Source organism: Lissotriton helveticus, chromosome 11 (genome assembly GCF_964261635.1).
Source record: "Lissotriton helveticus chromosome 11, aLisHel1.1, whole genome shotgun sequence".
NCBI classification, from domain to species: Eukaryota; Metazoa; Chordata; class Amphibia; order Caudata; family Salamandridae; genus Lissotriton; species Lissotriton helveticus.
The window spans coordinates 648,890,909-648,912,865 of NC_136072.1; the positions used below are offsets into that span (position 1 = coordinate 648,890,909).

Sequence of the window (21,957 nt, forward strand, 5' to 3'; positions counted from 1 at the left end):
TTTTCAGGTTTCTCCTCCTTGACTGCAGCTGTACCTCTCAATTGTGTTCAACCACTTCATTTTTTCACCGCTTTCCTTGAGCCCTTTAAGGGGAAGCTCCGCAACTTTAAACTGTCTAAGGTCAATAAACTACCTGCTGGCTCAGATTCTGACTCCACATTTCAGGACATGGAAGAGGGCACAATGTCCAAGTCTGACACTTCGCATGGTGCTATTCCCAATTCCCAAAATGGCGGCAAATTATCTTCCACCTTAGCTTCCACCAAGCGTTTCAAAAAGGACCCGCCTTCTCCAGGTAATGCCTCCACTTCTTCAACCATGGACCTTATTTTGGACGAATTGAGAGCTCTCAAACCCTTCATGGAAGCCACCACTAAAAATATGCAAGCCATGCAAGACAAATGGTCACCCATGGACTCTTGTGTCCTCATCCTGGAACAATCTACAGAGTCTCTTCAATCCTCCTGCTCACGTCTCCCTGCTTTGGAAGTGGAAGTCCTTCTTCTTAAGAGACAGACAGAGGACTTGGAAAACAGAAATCGTAGGAACAACTTTCGTTTGTATGGTCTTCCTGAACTTACAGAAGGGTCCAACCCTACAGTGTTCTTTCAGTCTTTTCTCTCAAAGATTCTAGACGCTCCTGCTTTAGCATCCATCAACATTCAGAGAGCCAACCGTCTTGGTCCTAAAGTTTCTGCTAAACCCAGAGGAGTCATCATGTTGTTCCTTCAGTACACTGACCTTTTGCAAGTTCTTTCAGCCGCTAAGCTAAAGAAACAAATCTTATGGGAAGGTCATCGGCTGTATTTATCTCAGGATGTCTCCAAGGCCACTGCAGACAGACGGAAAAGGTTCTTGGACTTGCGTCCGCAACTTAGAGCCCTCAATGCTCGTTATGGTCTTCTTTACCCGTATGTCTTTTCAAGGTTACCTACAAAGACAAAACTACCACTTATGAGGATCCTGCTGTCCTGCAAGCGTTCATCCGTCAACATAGTCCTAAAGTTATGGATGTCTCCAGACCGGTTTGACTCTCTTTGCAGATGCGGAATATTCTGAAGATCCTTAAATGTTGTTCAATTTGATCTCTAGTTGTACTCTTTTCTTAGTGTTGTCATTTTTCCCTTGCTTCTTTGCCATTGTTTAACTTATTCCTTTTCTTCTCTTTTGCACGTCACATGCATTTACCCCTTTTCTCTTATTTACAGATGGCTCCCTCTTTTTTCCATCCCTGACATTTCCCAATGTCTCTGTGTACTGCCTACTGGACTTGTGTAATAGAGGTATGGTGCCCGCTCTTGCTGTTCTCGTCGTCGTCTTCCTCTTGGCGCCACCACCCCGTCCTCGTTTGCGTTTTTCTGTTTCGTAAGTATGTTTCTCAGTCGTCCGTTTTGGACATGTACTGTCTTCTTGATCTTTTTTTTTTTTTGCTCTCTTTTTCACTCTTCTATGTCTTCTTTCTTTCCTTCCCTTCTCTTTCTGCATCAATGTTCCTTCTCATTTCACTCTCTATTTCTCCGGTCTTCTTTATTCTCTCGCTTTCTCCCTGGTCTCTCCTTGTTTCTTCTTTTCTTCCTTCTCAGACTCAGTATTATTTCTATAGCAGTTTTTCCTTCTTTTTCCTTGCATCTTTCTTTCTTCTCTTTCTTTTCTCTCATCTTTTTCTCTTTATCACTATGTTTACATTTTTCTCGATTTTCTCAGTTCATTTCTTATGCATTAATAAGCATGTTGCTGTTAGTTGTTTTTCTAAATTGTTCCATTCCGTGTAACGACATGGAACGTTAAGGGATTAAATAATCCCATTAAAAGACAAAGGTTTCTTTCACACTTAGCAAGACTTAAGACTGACGTTGCCCTCCTTCAGGAGACTCATCTCACTGAGGTGGAAGCTCTAAAGCTCAAGCGTTGTTGGGTGGGTCATGTTATTTGCTCTCCTACGGCAACCAGAAAGAATGGTGTTGTAATTTTGTTGCATAAAAAGTTAAACATTTCCTCAATTACTCATGAATGTGATGTTGATGGCCGTTGGGTTATTGTTACATTACTCATAGATAATATTCCTCTCACCCTTTTTAATGTGTATGCCCCTACTGGGATTGACAGGTCCTTTTGGCCCTTTATCTCTACCAAGCTTTCCTCCCTCTCTGGGGATTACATACTTCTCGGAGGAGACTGCAATCAGGTTGTTGATCCCTTCCTTGAACGCCATTCAAAAGTCAATTTTGTTCCCTCTAGGATGCACACTCAATTTGTAAATTCTTTTCAAAACAATGCTTTAGTAGATATTTGGAGACTGTGTAATCCAGATATTGGAGAATACAGTTTTTTCTCCCCTCCTCACCAATCCCAATCCCGCATTGACCATATCTTTCTTAGTAAATCCCTGTCCCAACACGCTAATCGCTCTGAAATTGGCTCCATCCTGCTCTCCGACCATGCTCCAGTTTTTGTAGATCTTGACCTACTCCCATTCTCTCCCCACTCTGGCAGATGGCGATTCAATAACTCTCTGCTTTTGGAACCCACTTTTTGTACCGAATTTAACGCCTTTGCCAAGGAATTTTTTCTATTAAATCACACCCTTGATTCCCCTTTTGTTATGGTTTGGGATTCCTTTAAAGCAGCCTCTAGGGGTTTTATTATCAATTTTGTGGCTCAGCGGAAGAAGCTTCGAGAGGCCAAATCAGAGAAAATCTTGGCTGATATTAAAGCTTTAGAACTTGCCTATTATGCTTCTAAATCTGAATATTCCCTTAAATCACTTATTGAAGCGAAAATCTCATTTAACAAATTTACAACCGCCGCTGCCTCTAATATCCTGCTAAAATGTAACTCCAGATATTATGGAGGTAAGAATAAAATGGGGAAACTTCTGGCCAATTATTTAAAAATTCAAAAGGAACACACAAAGATTCAATCTATTAAGACTTCTTCTGGAGAATCCACATTTAAAGATAAAGACATCCTCACCGAGTTTGTCAAATTTTACGATAATCTTTATACTCCTGAACAGGTTCCGAAACCTGATGATCTCCTCTCTTACTTTCATTCTCTTCCATCTCCTCCGGTTTCCCATGCTGATTTTCACTCCCTGGAACAGGACATTTCACTCTCTGAAATCTCCCATGCTGTTTCTAAACTTCGCCACAGTAAGTCTCCAGGTCCTGACTGATTTACTATTGAATTCTACAGCCACTTTGCTTCTCTTCTTCTTCCTAAACGTTTACTCTTATTTCAAACTTTCCTTGGAGCGGGTTCCTCTAGCGGTTCTTTTCAACAGGCTTTAATTTGCTTGATTCCCAAGGAGGATAAGGATCACTCCTTATGTAAGAATTACAGACCAATATCTTTGGTCAACACTGATTATAAGATTCTAGCAAAGATACTAGCATTACGCATGGATCCCCTCTTACCAGATCTAATTGGCCCTGAACAATCGGGTTTTGTCAAGGGACGTCTCTCCTCCGATAATTCTCGAGTCTTCCTTAACATACTTATCAAGGCTTCCTCTCTGGCTCTTCCTTTCACAGCTATCTCTTTAGATGCGGAGAAAGACTTTGATAGGATTGGGTGGGACTTTGTTTCAGGCTTTACGTTGGATCGGCATCCCTTCCAAATTCATTTCTATTGTTTCTTTACTTTATTCTGATCCTCAAGCCTCTATTTTTGTTAACGAGATGTCCTCGGACTATTTCTCTTTACATAGGGGGGTTCGGCAGGGTTGCCCCTTATCCCCCTTGCTTTTTGTTTTAGCCCTGGAACCCTTCCTTACTAAAATCCGTCTAGATAACAGCATCTCTGGTTTTCAATTTGGTTCCCATCAAGTCAAACTCTCGGTTTATGCTGATGATATTCTTTTTTATTGCTCCGATCCTATTACCTATTATTGGAGGCTTCTCCTTCTGCATCTGCTCTGTATAATTCTTTTCATTTTACCAAAGATAGATTGAAATCTCGCATTGAGACTGCCTGGGAATCGGATTTTTCTCAGAGTTGGCCTGTACTTTTTTGGGATAAAATATGGACTAAACTTCATAAGACCTCTAGAGCTGCTAATACTACCCAAACTTTATATTTCATTTATAACAGAACTTTTTTCACTTCACTTGCTTTATCCCGTTTTTCACCAGATACTCCCTCTACCTGCTGGTCTTGTCCTTGCCCCTCTGCTGATCTCAAACATATGCTGTTTGATTGCCCTTCTACTTCCCAGTTCTGGCAGCTAGTTTGGATGCAAATACAAAACAAAATCCGGTTCCAGGTCCCCTTTTCCCCTTCGCAAGCTTTTCTAGGCTCCCTTTCTCCGGAGCTCCCTCATTCTCCCAACCACTACCTTTTACTCGACCTTTTCATAGCTATAGTTTTTCATACCATCACTTCAAACTGGAAACAAGCTGCAAGTATTTCCTACCAATCTTGGTGGAATGCGATCTGTTTTCATCACCGTCTAGATACCAATTATGTGTCTCCCATCTCCCTAGCCATTAAACGTGACCTGATTTGGCTTCCTTTGGTAAAATATCTTTCTTCCTCTGCTCCTGCACATCCCTCCCCAGATTCTAACACAGTTGAAGTACGCAAACCCCCATGATTTTCTTATTACCTGTTTTTCTTATTACCCAATTGTTATAATTATGAAGTCTCCATATAATGTATTTTACTTTTCATTTGTACTCACATGATATGTTCATAATTCCTCATGCTTGTTATGCTTACTTTACATGAAATTGTTATTGTATTGCTTATTTCATCCATCTACGTATTGTAACTCTTATCCCTCTCCTTCCCCCTCCTCCCCTCCCTCTTTATTTTCTTCAATAAATCAAACTTAAAAAAAAGAGTAGTGAAAGCTAGAATGTTGACTGTGCATGAAGTGCGATTGACAGGAAGTGAGTCAAAACACGTCATCCATGCTATAGGAGGGTGTAACTGAAAAGCTAGAATGGTAACCACATGAGTGACCGTGTATTAAGTACTAGAGGATCAAGTCTGGCAATATCAATGTGCATCTGGGAAAGTGGCGGAGGCCGGCCACGGGGGAAAGAAAGCACAAAAGATGCACATGAAAACAGAGGATCTTATTGCACAATTAATAAAAAAGGTTCCAAGCAAAAATAATCTGTAACAGTGTGCGTGTAAGCACAGTAACAGCATTAAGGGCCAGATGTAGGTAGCCCTTTACTGGTCGGAATCGGCCAAAAATACCGTTTCATTCAAGCACATGCACTACAAATTTAGTGTTGCAATTAATGTTCACATTGATATCGTAATCACGTTTGTGGTAGCATTTGAAGGTCTTGACACTGTTCAGTGCCCATTTGCACACAACACAGCATCCACATTTGTGAAAACCCTTGGTGTGTGGTGTAAGCCAGGTGGTAGTGTTTGTGGAGTGTGGCACAGTGAGACTTAATCTGGAGCGTAGAGTTCTTCCACGTCTGTATGTAATTAGAGGTCAAATTCGGCCGTTACCGACCGGTATTTGGTGACCTACATCGGGCCCTAAGTGTCATAAGTAAGTGGGTGTCCTTGATCTCTCTGATAGTCTGTACACTCAGCAGGGAAGGAATGTTGGTATCTCTAATGGTGGTGTTGTCTTTTGGGATATTGGCAAAGTGTTTCTTAAGTTTCAAGCCTCTGATAAATTTAAAAAGGTCAATTTTGGTTTTGCAAAGGTCACTTCTTTCTTGTGGTTTAAAATTTAGAACTTTGCTAAGTAAGGAGACCATGTCTCCAGTTAATGGTTTGGATGAGATGTTGAATACCTGTACTTCCATTTGGTGATTGTTTATTTCCTCTTGTCCACCGATCTTAGCTTTTTCTTGTACTCGTCCTTTCCTAGATCTTTTCCCTCTGTGGGTTTTCTTTCTAGTGTGCTCTGTCTCTGCTGTGTTCTGTTCTCGCGTCTGATGGTTTGGACCTTGCGTAAAAAATGAGAGGTTGTGGTAGCACTTCTCTGTGGTTCGGAATCACTATCACTAGGGAGTGTATTGAGGGACAATGAACTGGAGGAACTAGAGGATATTTCTGTTATTTTTGTTTTGTCACTCTGTTTTGTGGTTTGCACCAGTTGGTTGTATTTCCTCGCGAATGTGAACAGGCGTCCTTCCTTGTAATCAGCCTCGTCTTTTTGTAATTGTCTGCTCTTCCTATCTTTAATCTCGTTCTGGTGTCTGCTCAATACTTCGTTCAAAATAATGTAGTTTTTCTCAGTGGCCTCCTTGAGATCTAGATCCCTTATCTCCGACTCTAACTGTGCAATGTCTGCTTGTAATTTAATTACCTTTTGTTTCGCGTTCTCAATGAGAATGTGGATGAGTGTGTTTGAGTTAATTGTGAGCGCCTCTTCCCATTTGCCTAACAGATCGTCATCAAGGTCATCGAATGTAGGAAAAATCTGGGAGCGCAGTCCTCTTGGGACTCTGTTTAACCTGAGATATTGTTTCAGGGTGGCACTATCCCACCATCTGGCGTTCTCAGTCTTTTTAAGCCTTACTAATTTGATACATTTTTCTTTAAGATGGGGTTTCCACTTGTTGATGGACCCACTGTTGGGGTTCCCTTTTCTAGGTTTTCGAATAGTTCAGATGCGACTTGGTCCCTATCCATAACAGGGCCAAATGATACTCGAGTGACTTACTGCAGTGGCAGCCTGTCCTGCGGGGGTCAAATGTGGGCTCCGTGAAGGGTTTGGGGGGAGCAGGACAATGTCACAAGAGCAGTAAAACGAGAGGCACACGACTAACGAGATGGTCACATCTCAGACAGTTGCGTTAATCTAGTGAGAGAAGAAATGTGACAATTGAAAAACGTGTGTGCCACAGTAACACAAGCATAGGTGCATGTTTGATGTAGCAGTGACATGCGTTCTTACGATGTTAATTGATCACATCCTTCAAACGTAACAGGCAAAATCCAGAATGTGTTGCTCGATGCCATTTCAATTAAATTAATGTGCATTGCGCACAGTTCAAACACCTAGATAAGTGTAGATAGATTAACGCAACCGTGTCTGAGATGTGACCATCTCGTTAGTCATGTGCCTCTCGTTTTACTGCTCTTGTGACGCCTTTTTTCTTTTTGAAACGCCATACTGTGTCGCTAGTTTCTGATTTTGTGGCTAAACAATTTTGGTAATCATATGGTTTCCTGACCATTTTGATGTGTCATTAGAAGTATTATCCTATAGACAGAAAATGTGCGCTCAAAGCAAGAAAGAGCTGAATTATCCTTTTGATTGTGATGTTTTCCTTTTAATATTATTCACACTTTTGGAGTCTAGTTGCTTACCTTGTTTGCAACCACCCACACTGTCACCATCATACTTTGTTTACTTACTAAGGCTTTTAGGGTTTCCACCATTAACCAGGGTGTTGTATGAGATCACCCTGTAGTGTGTGTTTTTTCTCTTCATGGCACAACATGCTTTTGCTAATATAATGCTTTTACTTGATTGTGCTCTTGTTTCATTGTATTGTTTCCATCCCTGAAGAGTCACAGATAATGACCTGGTGACTAATCACGTGTCGGGTGGCGTTGTTTTCCTTCTAAGAAAATCATCTACATAAAAACAACTTTCTTTGAACTACCGGTGTCGACTCTCTTACGAACTACCTCATTGTATCTAAACTGTCTAACCTATACGTGTGCCCAGTACCGATTGTACCTTTCCCAAAATGGTTTCATTTGGATTGGGAATAGTAAAGGTTGCTCCTTTACTGTCTCCTCAAAATATTTTAGGATGGAGTTGAACTGGTAAATGTAGCCTCTTTAGTTTCCAACACATTCCCAAAAAGGGGTTAGTTTGGAGATGGAATAGAATATGTTGCCCTTTGGTATCCAACATCATCCCGGAATTGGTTAAGATTGGAATGGGTATAGTAAATATCACCCTTTAGTGTCCAACGCCTTCAAATTGGTTTAGATTGGAGTGGGAATCATAAATGTAACTTCTTCAATATTCAACACCTTCCCTGAAATAGTTTAGATTGGAGTGGAAATAGTAAATGTTGCTCCTTAAGTGTCTAACACATTCCGCAAATGGTTTAGATTTAAGTTGCAATAGTAAATGTTGTGCCTTTGCATATCAAACACCTTCCCCAAAATAAGATTGGAGTTGGAATAGCGTATTTTGCCCCTATAGTGTTCAACACTTTATCCCAATTGGTTTACATTGGAGTGCTAATAGTAAATGTTATCCCTATAGTGTCCAGCGTCTTCCCCAAAATGGTTTGGATCGGAGTGGGTATAGTAAATATCACCCCTTTAGTGTCCAGCACCTTACCCAACATGGTTTAGATTGGAGTCTGAATAGTAAATGGTGCCCCTTTAGTGTGCAACACCTTCCACAAAAAGTTTTAGATTGGAGTGATATAGTAAATTGTACACCTTTGGTGTCCAACACATTCCCCAAAATGGTATACAGTGTATTGGGAATATTTAATGTAATCATGTCTGTGTTAAATTACTTTGTTAAAATGTATTTCTATGTAGTAGGAGTAGTATGTCATTTAGTTAACATTGTTGATGTTTAGAAAGATAATTTGCATAGTATTTGGTTCTATTTAATAAGTATCATTATTATTTACATATTTTCATATGTATTTGTTCAATAAAGATATGTAACACATTGTTCAAGCACTCTCTATTTTGTCAGTTTATTTGATGCATATATTTAATTTTTTTTTATTATAGAAACATTTATATATTACTAAATAAAACATTTTTTGTACATTTTTCAGTTTTTTTAACATTTTTTAACATTAATTCATTTGTTTCATATACCTAATCTTAACACAATTTTTGCATACTTTTTTTTAGTATACATTAAATAATTGTATATTTTTATACTGTTATTTAATTTATACTTAACAATTTGTTTTGTAAACTTTTAAACAACATATCTGAAACAGTTAGTTATAGATTCCTTACCTTAGTATTACCCCCGGACGTCAGGAAGTTTTTCGTCAGCAGTACCCCTGTGCGTCGAAAGGTGGCGTCGGTCGGTCGGCTCCGCATTCGTCGTAGTCGCTGGGATGACATCGCAGTAGCTACTTATAGACCACCCAGCCAGCGCAGATCCGGAGAGAGCGGTACCTCCAGCCACTTTTTGAATGACTTTTTGCCGACTTTTTGCTGACTCCGTTTTCGAGTCTTCCACTACTGCTGCTCATCAAAGATGCCCGGCTTCAAGGCTTGCGGTTCCTGTCGCCGACTGATATCGGTGACGGATCCGCACTCTGTGTGCCTCTTCTGCCTGGAGCGCAACCACGACCCCAAGTCGTGCTCCGACTGCCGTACCATGAATCCGTAATCTTTGTGGGAGCGGTCTCGAAAGCTTCTCAAGGCCCGGTAGTCGGCTCTGCGCCGTTCGAGGTCCCAGTCACGTGGGAGGTCGAGGGACCGGTCAAGGAGTCATGCCATCACTCTTCTTCCAAGTCTTTACCCTCGGGGTCAGGTAAGTCAAAGCACAAGAAGAATTCGAAGAAGCATTGCCGCTCTTCGACTTCTCCCTGTCCGTCGGCCGACGCGAGGAGGGATGCGGGTGATGCCTCTCCCGTGGCACCGTGTGTGGAGCCCAGAGAGTCGACTCCGGGCTTCCCTCCCTTCCCGGTACATGGACCCACCCCTGCCCAGCTTCGTCAATTTTACGAAGCGATGCATGCCATCTTTGGGCAGCCCGACTCCGCCGGTGTGCCTTCAGGCCCTGTGGACTCAGGTGGGGCCCCTGGGCCTTCGATGCCTGCATCATCGGCACCACAGGGTCCCCTTGGATCCAGGCCTGGATCCAGATGGGCGCTGATTCTTCCAGCACCACATCCGCAGCCAGCTTCGACTTTGTCCCCAGGCTGACGTCGACCCCGGCCTCCACCTCAATATAGACACGAAACCGGACCCGCATCAACCGACGCCGGATCCAGCGCCGATGTGTACTTTAGTGCCCTTGTTCTACCCTGGCTTTTTTAGACCAGATTGACTGCCAGACGAGGGTGAGAACTGGGAGGGGTCTGGAGACCCTCTACCTGACCAATTGGGCTATGAACCGGACTTGAGAGAAACACTTGGGAAAGCCAGTGGTCTGGATACCTCACCAGACCTTGGCATGTTGTCTCCTCTTACTGTGGCTACGGAAGACGGAGCATCTTACGCCGTGGTGTTGCGTAGGGCGTCCGAGGCTCTCTACCTCGAGCTACCTACGGTGGCAGTCAGGACTAACCTCCTGACAGAGGTGCTTCAACCAGCAGCAAGCTCTTCAGAGCCCCTGCTACCTTTTAATGAAGCCCTCACTGACATCCTTTTGGGCACCTGGTCCAGGCCCAACACAGGGGCTCCTGTGGATAGGATGATTGCCCGACCCCCTGGCCGTCCCATCGTTCCTCTACAAATACCCCACCCCTCAGGGCTTGGTGGTCCAGGTCTCCACCTCCAAAGGCGCATTCCCTAAAGCACCACCTGATAGGGAACCAAAAAAGCTGAACCATCTTGGGAAGAAGATGTTTTCTCCCGCCAGCTTGGGACTGCGGTCGGTAAACACAGTGTGTCTGTTGGGCCGTTATACCCACTCCATGTGGGATACATTGGCGCAAGTCTGCCTCAATGCCCGAAGGAGGCCCGAGCTGTACTCTCCCGTGCAGTTGCTGAAGACAGACGCAGCAAAGTTTACCATCCGCTATGGGCTGGATACCGCTGACTCACCAGGCCGAACGATTTCCACGTCGGTAGCCTTTCGACGCTACACCTGGTTGTGGTTGACTGGTTTTCCAAGGAATGTCCAATCCACCCTTATGGACATGCCCTTTGATAGCCGTCCCCTATTCGGCGACAAGGCAGACAACGAGCTGGACCACGTTAAGAACTCTTGGGCTACATCCAGGTACTTGGGCCTCTCCACCACCCACCCTGCGCAGTCTGCTGTTCGCTGCTTTTGTGGCTACGGAAGGGGTGCCCCGCCATGTCCCGACCAGGCCACAGGCCAGTGCAAGCTGTTCAGCTCCTGCGGCCGGGGACGTGGGAACCACAGCTATGGTTCTGGGGGCCAGAGGGCAGGCCTGTCCACAACAGCCCCCTCTGCTGCAGCCTCCAAACCCTCCTAGTCTGACCTTTCAGGACCACCAATCACCAGTGGGTATCCGGATTCGCCCTCACCTCCCCCACTGGTGCACCATAACGTCAGACAGGTGGGTTTTGCAAATAGTCCGAAGGGGCTACTCCCTCTCCTTCGAGGCTACCCCTCCATCCATGCCACCTCAGTTCCATTGCATGTCAGAGGATCATCTGGCCCTTCTCCAACAGGAAGTTTCGGCACTCTTGGCCAAGGGTGCCATTGAGCAAGTTCCTGTCCCAGAAGTAGGTCGTGGTTGCTATTCCCACTACTTTCTTGTGCCCACGAAGGACAAAGGCCTGCGTCCTATCTTGGATTTCAGGAACGTCAACCGCTTCCTCCCGAAGAAAAAGTTAAAAATGTTGACGCTAGCTCATGTCCTGTCTGCCCTCGACCCTGGAGACGGAATGGTAGCGTTGAATTTGCAGGATGCTTACTTTCACATCCCGCTTCTGCCGTCCCACCAGCGTTACCTGCAGTTCATGGTAGGCCACAAGCACTTTGGCCTTACCAGCGCCCCTCGGTGTTCACAAAAAGGAGGCGGTGGTCGCCGCTCATCTGCACAGATCAGGGTTTCCAGTCTTCCCCTATCTTAATGACTGTTAAAGGCGGGCTCGCCCCAGGCTGTTGTCCCCCACCTCCAGACTACAGCTGAACTCCTGCATTCACAGGGGTACTCCGTCAAAGTGCCGAAGTCACACCTGACTCCCTCTCAGAAGCTCCTTTTCATCAGAGCGGTTCTGAACACTACCCAGTTTCGGGTCTATCCTTCTGAGAAGCGAGTCGGGGATATTTGGACTATGATTCCGGTCTTTCAGCCTCTATCCCGGGTTTTGGTCAGGATGACCCTCCGGCTACTGGGCCTGATGGCCTCCTGCATCCTGCTGGTGGACCATGCCAGATGGCATATGCGGGCTATGCAGTGAGACCTGAAGTCCCAGTGGGCACAACATCAGGGGAACCTGTCCGATTGTGTCCAGATCTCAGAGGGCACTGCACATCAATTGCAGGGGTTGACGGCAGATCCCCCTCCATTCCCCAACCAGAATTCACAGTGGTGACCGATGCATCACTTCTGGGATGGGGGAGGCGGAGATCAGAGGCCTCTGGTCTCCAGTGAATTCTGGGCTCCATATCAACCTTCTGGAGCTTCAGGCGATTCGTCTTACATTATAAGCCTTCCTTCCCTCTGTCCGGGGAAGAGTAGTGCAGGTGTTCACGGACAAAACCACCGCCATGTGGTACTGCAACAAACAAGGTGGTTTGGGGTCATGGACCCTATTTCAAGAGGCCCTCAGCCTCTGAACATGGCTGGAACATCACAGCATATCCCTGGTAGTTCAACACCTGGCAGGTTCCCTGAATGCCAGGGCGGGCAAACTCAGCCGCTGGTGCATGATGGATCACAAATTGCGTCTTCACTCAGAGGTGGTGCGAGTACTCTTTCAATAGTGGAGAGAGCCTTGGTTAGACCTATTCACCACCGAAGAGAACGCGCGATGTCAGCAATTCTGCTCGTTGGAATTTCCAAAGCGGCACTCGCTAGGCGACGTTTTTTGTGGCGAGTGGAGTTGCGGTCTTCTATGCCCCTTTCCGCCCATACCACTACTGCCCAGAGTGCTGAAGGTGATCAGGTGCGACCGGGCCCTAGTCATTCTTGTGGCTCCAGATTGGGCATGAAGAGTCTGATATCCCGAGCTCAATCAATCAATCAATCAATCATGCCATTTGTATCGCGCACTACTCACCCGGGAGGGTCTCAAGGCGCTTGGGGGGAGGGGTATGCTACTGCTCGAACAGCCAGGTCTTGAGTTGTTTCCTGAAGGCGAGATGGTCCTGGGTCAGCCGAAGGTGGATGGGGAGGGAGTTCCAAGTCTTGGCAGCCAGGTAAGAGAAGGATCTTCCTCCGGCGGTGGCTCTTCGGATGCGTGGTACGGCTGCGAGGGAGAGGCTGGTGGACCGTAGCTGGCGGGTGGGCGTGTAGAAGGTCAGGCGGTCGTTGAGGTACTTGGGGCCCAGGTCATGGAGAGACTTGTGTGCGTGGGTAAGGAGCCGGAACGTGATCCTCTTGTCGACGGGGAGCCAGTGCAGGTTCCTCAGGTGGCTGGAGATGTGGCTGCGTCGGGGGACATCCAGGATGAGTCGGGCGGAGGCGTTCTGGATGCGCTGGAGTCTTTTCTGTAGCTTGGTTGTGGTTCCGGCGTAGCGGGCGTTTCCGTAGTCCAGTCGGCTGGTGACGAGTGCCTGGGTGACAGTCTTCCTGGTCTCGGTCGGGATCCAGCGGAAGATCTTGCGAAGCATACACAGGGTGTTGAAGCACGATGAGGAGACGGCGTTGACTTGTCTGGTCATCGAGAGGGAGGGGTCCAGGATGAAGCCCAGGTTGCGTGCGTGGTCGGTTGGCTTGGGTGCGGTGCCCAGGGCTGGGGGCCACCAGGAGTCGTCCCAGGCGGAGGGCGAAGATCCCAGGATGAGTACTTCCGTCTTGTCCGAGTTCAGTTTCAGGCGGCTGTCCTTCATCCACTCGGCGACGTCTTTCATCCCTTCGTGTAGGCAGGTTCTGGCGGTGTCGGGGTCTCTGGTGAGGGAGAGGATCAGCTGGGTGTCGTCGGCGTAAGAGATGATGTTGAGGTTGTGCTGGCGTGCGATGGCTGCGAGAGGTTTCATGTAGATGTTGAAGAGGGTGGGGCTGAGTGAAGATCCTTGCGGGACGCCGCAGATGACTTCGGTGGCCTCGGAGCGAAACGGGGGGAGGCGGACTCTTTGTGTTCTTCCGGCGAGAAACGACGAGCTGCTACACATGGCCATCGATCCTCCGATCAGACTGCCTCTTCGGGAGGATCTTCTGTCGTAGCAGCAGGGGATGGTCCTCCACCCGAACCTGTCCAACCTCGAGCTCCTTGCGACGAGATTGTACGGCGGCAGTTCACGTCCTTTGACCTGCCTCCAGAAGTCTGTGATGTTATCTTGGCAGCCAGGCGTCCCTCCACTAAGACGGTATACGCCTGTAGATGAACCAAATTTGTAGCATGGTGTGCAGCAAAGGCTGTAGATCCCTTTTCTGCCCCTCTTTCTGAGGTTCTCTTGTTCCTCCTTTCTTTGGCCCAGCAGGGCTCTGGTCTGGCACTCTAAAGGGCTACCTCTCAGCTGTTTCAACCTTTCTTAGGCTTCCTGATCAGCCTTCTCTTTTCAAGTTCCCTGTTGTAAATCGCTTCCTTAAGGGCGTTACACATCTTTTTCCTCCTGTTCCCTTCGTAATGCCCCAGTGGGACTTGAACTTGGTTCTTACATATCTTATATGCGCTCTCTTTGTACCGCTACATAACTGTCCTCTCAGGCTTCTGAACTGCCTTTCTGGTGGCCATCAACTCTGCGCGCAGTGTGAGTGAGCTCCAAGCACTTTCTACGAAGCCTCTTTTTCTGGCTGTTCATCCGGACAAGGTTGTCCTTCAAACTCGTCCATCCTTTCTTCCCAAAGTGGTTACTTCTTTCCACATTGGACAGACCATCACTTTGCCCCCCTTTCTTTCCGCCTCCGCATCCTTCCAAAGAGGGAGAGGCTACATTGTCTTGATCCAAATGCTTTAATTTTATTTGGATTGCACAAAGCAATTCCGGGTGGATGACCAGCGCTTTGTTGGGTATGTGGGTGCCAAAAAAGGGGTACGTGGGCGCCAAAAAAGGTTGGGCCTTGCACAAACAATGTGGGTTGTTTTGTATATTATGGCGTGCATTAAGGCGTGCTATTCTTTGGCAAGGAAGGAGCCTCCAGTGGGGCTGTGCACCCGTTCCACCAGGGCGATGGCAACTACTACTGCTTTGGGACAAGGAGTCCCCCTCAATGACCTCTGTCAGGCAGCTACGTGGGCATCGCTGCACACGTTCACAAAACACTACTGCATGGACAGCCAAGTCCAGAGAGACGACTTCTTTGGCCGTTCTGTTCTCAAGGACTTTCTGTTGTGTTGGTTCGCATACCCGCCTCCAGGGTTGGTGTTGCTGGGGTATCCATTCTAAGGTAAGAATCTATAACTAACTGTTTATTTCAGATGCACAAGTTACTTACCTTCGGTAACGATATATCTGTAAGAACCATAGGTTAGTTATAGATTCCTTACTGCCCCACCCATCCTCCCAGTTCTGCGAGCTAACTTCTAGGGTTAAGGTATTCCTTTCAGGGCTCTTTTATGCACCAGTGTTCAGTGGCTTGCATGCCTCTGTGCTTCTGGCGTGGAAAGTTGTGTACAGAACTGACGACAGTGGCAAAGGGTGGAATCTAAGTAGCTACCATGCGGAACGTGGAGCCGACCTACACCACCTTTCAACGAGCAAGGGTACTGCTGGTGAAAAACTTTACAGATCCAGTCTGACACCTGAGAGGAATTCTAAGGTAAGGAATCTATAACTAACCTATGTGTCTTACAGATATATTGTTACTGAAGGTAAGTAACGTGTTCTTTTTAACATGTTTTACATGTTCAACATATTTTTACAATTTTGAAAACATTTGTAACTTATTTTCCCATTCATTTCTACGAGAGATAGTCAGTTGTTTTTTAGTTTAATTTTACAGCCATTTTACCTACCGCTATCTTGTGTTTTGCAGTATATTCGTGCCATTTCTAGTCTATTTTCTCGGTTTCAGGTCACAGAAAAGTGCTGCTGTTTGTCGGAACAGGTAAGTCTATTTAGAAGTTTTTTTGTGTGTTTGGAGGGTAGGAGGGATGTAGGTGAGCATTCTAGAGTCTGGTTATAGTGTTTGGGATTTTGTTACTAAATTTAGTTGTAGTAAATGTAGTGTTGTTTACTAGTGTGTTGGTTTATGTTTCCAGACAGTTTTTTAGTAATGCATCAGTATGTTATATTTATTGTGGTATCTTACTTGCTTTTTAATGTTTAAGTGTTATGTATATTTATGTTTTTTAATTGTACTGTTTTTGCGGGGGGGTTTCTGGTGTGCTTTGCAGGTGTTTTATTTTTTACAAATGTGTCCTATGAGCATTTGTATTCAGCTTTTTAAAATATTGTTTTAAGGGAAATTTGTTTTGGTTTCTAATAAACCAATATTTTGTTTTTACTTTTCTCTCCTTTTTGTTTTATTTCCAGGAACGTTTCTTTCTGTAAACACTTTTTCAGATTTTTGGGGGGCTTTTGGAAAACATTTTTCCAGTTTTTGGTGGATTACACTTTTTGGCTATGTGGATACCGAGAATGATGTGCAGCTACAGAACAGTAGTCCTATTACATTTATTTGTTTTGGTGGAGAAATGTTATATTTTATCATTTATGTAATGTTATGTGATTGTTATTTGGCATTGAGTACTTTATGTGTTCATTGTGGATAGGAGGTTGGATGGGGTTGGATGCACAGGTCATCTTTTTTTTTTGTGTGTATTTTGACATTATCGTACTTCATTTATCTGTTTGCCCACCAGGCTATGAATCTCGGTCAAAACTCAGTAAACTTTGTTTTGAGAGTATTTTATGTGTTGTTATTTTTATACACAACAAATTGAGTTTGTTGTTTGAGGCATTTGGTTGGTGAGGTTTAGATAATAATAAATAATATATATATTGTTTGAGCAGTCTTATTTAAAATTGGATTTTTATTTAGGGCCTGATTATGAGTTTAGTGGTGTTGGAGGGGGTCAGTATGCCTCCGCCCTGCTCGCACACTGCCTGACTCCACTGCTGATTGCCCGCTGGATTACAAGTTGTAGTCCAGGCAGGCAGTCCTGTGGCAGCTGGCCCACAGCGCTCATAGGAGATTCTTAGCAAGGCAGCGCTGTGGGTCAGCCACAGCACATTCCAGCAAAGCATGGTCTGTAAAGTCCATGCTGTACTGGGGATGCATACAGACAGGAGGTCACACCATGTGACCCCCAGCATGCACCCCATGTAGCAAGGCACAATGGGGCCATGTATGGCCCCCTAAGTTTCCTCACCGTCTCCAGTTTTATGGTGGGCTCGTAATATGCTTGGTGGGGCTGCAGCTGCCCTGCCAAGGGTACTGCGGCCTCACAATGCTGCTCTGCCGCCATGAATCGCAGATCCCTGGTGGTTGTGGTGGTGCCATGGCGGTCCAACTGCTCAACTTGTAATCGGGTGGTTGGACCGCTGGTGCAACAATTAATGGACTGCCAGCATGAATCTGGCGGTTCATGGACTGTCAGACTCATAATTAGGCTCTTAATGTTTTGACTGGTGTAATAAAATAATATATGTATTTATATAAAAAATATTTGTAATCTTGATTATGTTGTACTGTTTTTAGGGTTTTGTAGGTTAGTATTTATTTAATATCATGCTTTTGGCTATTATTGCCTAGTGATCTATGTCAGGATTCATAGGCGTCACGCCTGCCTGGCCTAGAACCCCCAGAATGCATCCAAAACAGGGGCGGAGTCGCGTCCTGAAAAGAACACGACACGCACGAGGAGGCGTGCGTAATTCCCAATAGCAAGCCCGTAACCAACTTCCCGTTTCCTGAGGAGAAGTCGCGGATGCGAAGTCTCCTGCTTTCCCCGTGTCTCGGAAGGGCGATACATTCCCTGACTGATAGCCTCCACCCCGAGAGGGTTGCTCAACCGGTGAAGGCAACCGTAAAGTAACCTTTCCTGGATTCAGCTCTTCCCCTTTGGCGATGTGAGAAACGAGATAAGTAACCTACGCTCCAAGTCAGGAGCGGTTGTCAACGCTAGTGTTTCCGTAAATTTGACATTGTGTATTTGAATCCACCGGAGCACCGAGGCAGGAGCCGACGTTTCCGTGACATTTGTGTTGTTTGCTTTCACAGGAGCTCTGAGGCAGGAGCGGTTGTCAGCGCTAGCGTTCCCGTAACTTTGGCATTGTTCAGGTGTGTTTACCGGAGCACCAAGGCAGGAGCAATTAACCGCTAAGGCGCTTTATTTTTGGTTGTTTTCCTTTAAGTGTTTGAACCGCACAAAAGCGGTAAACATATCTTTCTCTTGAGTACTGCTCCTACCAGATATTGTCTTATGAGCGGCTGCCTGCGCGCTCAATAAACTGCATCTGAGCTTTCTTTAAGTTTTGCAAATCCTCACTTCTTGTTTATATGGGAACAGCGAGACTATGGTGCATTGAACCAAAAGATATAGAATCCTTGATTAGCTGTAATAGCTATTGACTACTGAGTATTATTGTCCTGCGAGACTTTGGCTTTCTTCTTCAGCAACCTGTGGCATAGGCTTATGTACACCAAGCATGACAACAACCCCTCTCGCTAATCTTGCATATTCCGGAATACCACCTTCGCAGAATAGACGAGGAAGCCTGAGTGATTGTGTTCCAAGATCAAGATTCTAATCCCTGTTTTTCCCTTCCTACCCTTCCCTCACTTGATCTCTCTAATCCTCCGTGCAGTAATTGCAGGAGTTGGGGATATCAGGGGGTGGATACCTTATTGCATCGCTCGAATCCTGAGGAGTGCCGGACTAAGGATGGAATCGTAACAATCTACTTGTTTATGAAGAGTTTTACTTTAAATTGTAGCATGTCGTACATTCTTTTGATTTATTCGCTAAGTTTAGGTAGAATTATTACTCCATTCCTAGTTGTTGGTAGCTTTGATTTTTTTGTAGACTTTCTATAAATTTGTAGTGCGTGGGTTGGGTTTTGCCTAGTGTGGATTGGAAGGCATTGTGCCATCCTTCCCTGAGTTGTTTGTTTTGGTTTCCTGGCCCAGCTGCTGTCATAGATATTTAACCATGGTATTTCGAATTAAGGTTGACATCTGTGCCCAAGTGACGTAGTCTGACAACCCAGATGTCTTCAAATTAACCCCATCGCTGCTGTCGACGTCCAACGGACGTCGCGTGCACTACCTCGGTAGTGCTGCGCACGTCTGTTGGACGTCGCGGCCCCGCCCGCGCAATAGAACGTTCCGCACTAGCACGGAACGTTCAGCGCAGGCAAGGGGTTAATCCATTAGGGGGCTCAGTTTGTTTTTGTTTTGTTGGAAGAAAAGACTTTCTTTTAGTAAATTGTAGTGGTTGGCTACCTCTGTGACAGGGACATAGGCTAGTGCTATCATTTTGTTTATTTCAAAGGCAAAATGAGTGTTTGTACCATATTTCACATTTAGGCCCTGATTACGAATCTGGTGATCTGAGGACTCTCCGACTCGCAGGGGCGGGCGTGGCAGTCCAGCGACCGCCGCACAGGCGGTCCATCTGTCCCATTAGGGGCTCGGTCGGACCGCCATTGCACCCTCGCAACCGTCAGCAAACAGTGTTCCCTGGCGGTCCTGCAGCGGTTTGAGGGTTGCATTATTCTTGGTGGTAACCTGAGGCACCACCAAGCATACTATGACTTTACTCACCGCTAGTGGTCTCATGGAGGTTCTTCCGCCATGTAACTGCTGGGGGTGAGGAAAGAAAGGGGGCCCTACGGGACCCCCTCAGGCCCCTGTGAACAGGGGGTGCATGCAGGGGGCACATGTTGTGACCCCCTGTAGATTTGCACCCCCAGTGTCTGCACAGAAAGGAATGCACTACATGGTGCATTGCCTCTCTTGCAGGATCATGCACTTTCGGTTCTGTGGCAGTGTTATTTGAGGCTCACAATGTGCCTTTAAACAGCACTGCCGCGGGACCATCACGCCACCCGCCCGACCACAAAATCACTTGTAATCTGGCAGGCGGGCGGTGGTGAATTTCAGCGGTTTTGGAGTGGATCAGTGGCGTGCTCCCTGCTCCAGGACCGTCGAAACTAGCACGTGGGCCCTTAGTGTGGATTGTTGGATATGTCTCCATGTGCTTTGATTGAAATGATAGTAACAGCCTTGTATTTTTAAGATGGTTTGAATCATGGCTTGTTCAAAGTCTATTATTATTGTTTGTGGGTAGTAGTTATTTGTTTTATGTTTAATGTGTTTTAAGAGTTTGTAGTAAGTGCTACTTTCTTTATTAGGTGTTAGGTCTTTTTATGAATGCTATAATTTTGTTTTGATATTCACTGTGTATGGTGTATATCTGAGTAAATGGTTTTGAAGGTCCCATCCGTTATCCAGGTTTGACAATGGCTTAGTGTTAGTAAGTTGCTTGCTGTAGAAAATATTAGGATTCATCAATCATTATTTAGGTTGTCAAATAACAGGAAGGGTTCCTCGTTATGTATAATGTTTTAAGTGTTTAGGTATTTCCTTATCCTGGTATCTTCTACGGGCCGGAGAGTATCAATGGATGCTTTTCAGTTTGTGCAATTTAACATTTTAAAATGGGTATAGGTGGTAGTTGGCCTGTGATATGTTAGGGGACTTTAAGGAGTATATTTTTTAGGATTTTTTGTTGTGGGCTCCTGGAAACTAGTGCTTGCCTCACATGTATCCTACAATACCTCCCTTACTTACATTGAGGGATGGGGGTGTTGTGTTCCATTACAATAATTACAACAATGTCTTTGGTAGTGGCCCTCCCATAGCATGCTTTATAGTAATATCTCAAAATAGCTTAATTGTATAAAGACTTGCAATTTTAAAATGTTTATACTTTTATTTACATATAAAGTTATGCATCTACTTGTTTTATTTATGCTTACATGCATGTTCTTTTTAGATGTTTCACACTATTTTGCAGTTTTTCCGTTGGGGCTCTAGTAATTTGGAGCAGGTGCTTTCTTTACAATTGGTAGAAAGCAGAGATCAGTTTCAGTGTAAATGTTTATTTGTCGGCATTTTGTAGAGGTTGGGATTGTAAGGTTTAATTATTTTCCGTTAAAGGGCGAGTTTCTACTTTATATAAATGTGCATATAAATACATGTAAAGAGATAGAAGTTATAGTGTATACCTTTTTATATATAGTAATACCGCTCACTCTTCACCTCTTAGCAATGGCCGCCTCAATGTCCGTGGTACAAAAGGGGGTGGTGATGGACGGAGCATCTGAACCAATCAAACACTCACACCCAGTCAACAGATCTGGGTTTATTCCATCACCGTTCTTTAGCCCACTCTGCCACCCCAGTTCAGACATGGCCATATGCAAATCAGTCTGACCTTGTGCCGCATGGGAAAAGTCCAGCCCGAACTGCCAAGCCATGCCTTCCCTGGACCGGAAACATGCTTCCTAGGGCCGGTTTCTGACATTACAGCCGTCTTCAGCCAGGCTTGCTTCAATCCAGTGACAAAGTGAGCAAGGGACTGAGCATACCCTGCCAACTTATGGCGAACAAAGCGGTACAAAAGGGGGTGGTGATGGACGGAGCATCTGACCCAATCAAACACTCACACCCAGTCAACAGATCTGGGTGTAATCCACCACCGTTCTTTAGCCCACTCTGCCACCCCAGTTCGTACATGGCCATATGCAAATCAGTCTGACCCTGTGCGTGTTAAGAAAATATGGTATTTCTTGCACATACCTATGTATATCAGAACAAAGCTTTGCCTTTGTTACAAGTTTACAATATAGATAACATAGAATTAATCATCTAGGTTAAAGGGAAATGTGATTAAACAAGGATTTTCGACCTCACGTTCATAATTAAAATTTAGCCTAATAGAGTCGCAAACTCGTCAAACCTTATCGACTCATTGTGAAGTTAAACGTAAGCTTTATGCCATAAACTAATCGTAAAATGGCAACCGATTTGAGTACTTTTAGTTTAAATCATTCCCGAGCACGTACTCGAGTTGAAGCCAATCACGCGAGATTTCGGAGTAAAAGCCGCGAAACATCGGGCTTTAGAAACCGGAAATAAACGGGAGACTCGCTCAGCGTGTACCACTACGCCGGAGAGTCTCGTTCGGACGCACGTCGGAATTGAAAGTAAGTGGAGAATGGATAGCTAGTATCATCGGTTCTCTTGTTTCTAGCGGAGTTATAATGAGACA

At 45.4% G+C, this 21,957-nt stretch overlaps 1 protein-coding gene across 7 annotated transcripts in view; it reads left to right on the forward strand.

The window, feature by feature from the left end:
* The window catches only part of LOC144791723 (disintegrin and metalloproteinase domain-containing protein 9-like), a 2,314,109-nt gene that overhangs the window by 1,809,738 nt on the left and 482,414 nt on the right, over positions 1 to 21,957 (forward strand). The window lies entirely within an intron of this gene.